The 3364-nt window shown below is 40.3% G+C and overlaps 1 non-coding gene across 1 annotated transcript; it reads right to left on the reverse strand.

Moving 5' to 3' along the window:
* Nucleotides 1-2123: 2123 nt before the first annotated feature.
* Nucleotides 2124-2287, reverse strand: LOC114710173. Its single transcript, XR_003737026.1, has one exon. It is a non-coding gene; the product is annotated as a U1 spliceosomal RNA (small nuclear RNA).
* Nucleotides 2288-3364: the final 1077 nt, after the last annotated feature.

The following is a 3364-nucleotide window of genomic DNA, read 5'->3' on the forward strand; positions in this document are numbered from 1 at the left end:
TTTACATATTTGTTGGAATTATAAATAACACATTTTAATTACCTTTCTAAAATAGAATTTATTATTTCCACTTTTTTATTTTTATACGTCAATGACAAACTTGGTTTTATAAGCCTTCAGATATTCAAATATTTTTAGGCTTCTATTCTTTCTTAGAGCAATTTTACGTTTATTTTTCAGGATGTAAGTTGTTAGATTTAACATGGAAGTAAATAATCTACAACTTTGAGAAATCTTCTTTTCTCAGATTCCTTGACTGAGGTTTCTAGTCCTCATGATTGGGTGACAAGAGGTAGGTAGTTTTCACAGGTGGAGAAAGCTTTGAGCCTGGCCTCCACACAGCAGGTCTTCAGCATATGGAAACCACAATGAGGAAGCAGGAAATGAGGGTGAAGGTGAAGAGCAGAGACAAGGTGAACATGCTGAGAAGCAGACCCAGAATCACACTGACAGTGGTGTCTGAGCTGACAAGCATGGTCTGTAATTCACGGGTAAGAGAAATATGACATCATCTCCACAAAGACATTGAGGAATTCAGTGATTGTTGTGACTGCTACTAAACAGGAACTGGGCTGGGCAGTGGTGGTACACATCTTTGAGCCCAGCATTCAGGAGGCAGAGGCAGGCAGATCTCTGTGAGTTTGAGACCAGCCTGGTCTAAAGAGGGAGTTCCACGACATTCATGGCTGTTACACAGAGAAACCTTGTCTCAAAAGACCAAAAATAAATAAATAAATAAATAAAACCCACTGGTCCAGGTTCCCAAGGTTAACCTTCAAAATGAGGGTATAACACAGGAGAGTGGAGATCTGCCATAAGCCACAACAGCAAGGAGAATCATCTTTAGAAAGAAGGATGTAGTCATCTGGGCACTGCATACAGTGTAGGATATAGCTGAGGTAGTCTGTTATGACACTGAATTGCTGAAGAAGTAAATACCAAGGAAATACAGGATACCTTTGAAAGCAAACACAGAGGCATGAAGCTCTGTATCAACTTTAGCCACAATAGTGAGGTGCATCAATGGGGTTTGATAAACCACTACCATACTAAAATAGATGGCAACATGAGATTTTTAGATGATTAAACAAACCCAGCAAAATGAACAGTCACTTTACCACTGTGGCAGTTTGAAAGTAATTGGTCCCCAACATCTCATAGGGAATGGCACTATTAGAAGGTATGGCTTTGTTGGAGTGGGTATGGCCTTGTTGGAGAAAGTGTGTCACTGTGAGGGGTGCTTTGAGGTCTCTTTTGTTCTAGCTTTGCTTAGTGTGACAGTTGACTTCCTGTTGCCTGCAAGACATAAGACTCTTAGCTACTTCTCCAGCACCATGTCTGCCTGCATGCTACCATGTTCCACCATGAAGATAATGGGCTAAACCTCTGAAACTGTAGCCACCCAATTAAATGTTTTCCTTTATAAGAGTTGCCATGGTCATGGTGTCTCTTCATAGCAATAAATATCCTGAGACAACCATTACCAATAGCTACAATATCTCTTTTCTTTTATCTGAAAAAGGAGATGTTCAATTTATTTTGATTTAGAAAGCAATTATTGAATTTTTCTTATATTCTCAGTCCCTATATCAGATGCTATTAGGAAGACATGTCTACAAAACAAGTAATGATACTTGGAGCTTATGTTCTAATTTGGGAGATAAAGCATTTGTATAAGACACAAGATTAATTTACAAAGTAGAATAGTTCATTGTGTTAATTCCTTCATTTGTCAAATGAGGGGTTTGGGCTTCACCTGAACCTTGTTCTGAACACTCCCCTTAATAAAATATATTTTCTTTTAACCATTCAAATGTAATCTGGTCCTTGAATCACAGAGGTGTTGATTGTCTTTATTATGCTGTGGATATTTGTCTTCACTAGTTCACACTCATGATATAAAATGTATGCCTAGGCCATTATCACTGTTCCTTACAGTACATATCAATCAATCACCAAGTCATCTTGGCTCTTCCTTCCACATGTATTTCAAAACTATCATATTCATAACTAGGCAGATTCATCACAATTTCTCATCTGGTCTAACGTAAGCTTTGGTTAATAGGACTCAGACTTGGATCTCTATAGTCTATTTTGCAGAGTGGCCAGAATTACATGTTTTTCAGGGGAGAGGGTGAATGTGGTCCCCTTCTACGATAAATTATGCAGTCAAATTTCCTGCATTTGGGGAAATTGCAAGGGTCAGCACACCCTGAGTGCAATGGGTGAACCTTGCCCTGGAAAAACCACCTGCGTGATCATGGTGTCTCCTCTGCCAGGTGAGTATAGAGTAACACATTTCAAATGCATGTAAATATGACCATATTATTCCCAGGCACAAATTTCATCTATCTGTCTGTCTGTCTATCTATCTCTATAGATATAGAGATAGATATAATATATATGTATATATACAAATATATGTATGAGTAAGAGAGAGAAAAACAAAAAGTTGGGCCTCCATTCTCTGGTGATTCAAAAGAACCTAGGTGTGAACCCAACTTTCCTCCTTCCTGTGGACCTTCTCACCTCTCCCTACTAGCTCATTCCCATTCCTTTGTGTGCCACTGATTCCTAGAAACACACAGTTTTTCGTTGTTGTTTTGGCTTAGTTTGTTTGTTTTTTCATCCCATCCAAAGTTTCCCTCCCTTCCTTTCCTCCCAGTTCCTGCCTCCCATTTGTCCTTCCCCAATCTACTCCTCCTCCTCTGTTTCTCTTCAGACACAGTTGAGACTCCCATGGATATCAGCCAGCCATTGTATATCAAGTTTCAGAGAGACTACACACCTCCTCTTCTATTAATGCTAGATGAGACAATCCAGGAGGAGGAATAGGTCCCAATGGCAGGCAACAGAATCAGAGACCGCCCCTATTCCCACTGTTAGGAGTCCCACAAGAAGACTAAGCTATACAACTGTGGCATATATACAGAAGGCCTAGGTCAGTCTCATGCAGGTTCCCTGGTTTTTGCTTCAGTCTATGTGAGCCCCTATGAACCCAGGTTAGTTGATTCTGGGGGTTTTCTTGTAGTACCCTTGACCCATCTGGCTCCTTTCTAATTGGGACCCCAGTAGCCACAGTGGGCTGGGGCCAAAGTAAGCTATTTTTACTCTCCATCATTTCTTCTTTTAGGATTTTTCCAGTCTCATTCAAGCCCCATAGCAGTGTGCTTCTAGGTTCTCCTTTCCCCCACACACTTCCTCTATTCTCATATGACTCCACAGAAACTAGGAGCAGACCTAGTTTTTCTTCCTGGAGACCATCTAATCCCTAACTTATAGCCAATTCTCATTCCTTTGTGCCAGCCAAAGTTTCTTAGAAACATTCTACCTGGGAACCCAAATAGTCACACTGGACTGGAAT

Source organism: Peromyscus leucopus, chromosome X (genome assembly GCF_004664715.2).
Source record: "Peromyscus leucopus breed LL Stock chromosome X, UCI_PerLeu_2.1, whole genome shotgun sequence".
Classification (NCBI taxonomy): Eukaryota; Metazoa; Chordata; class Mammalia; order Rodentia; family Cricetidae; genus Peromyscus; species Peromyscus leucopus.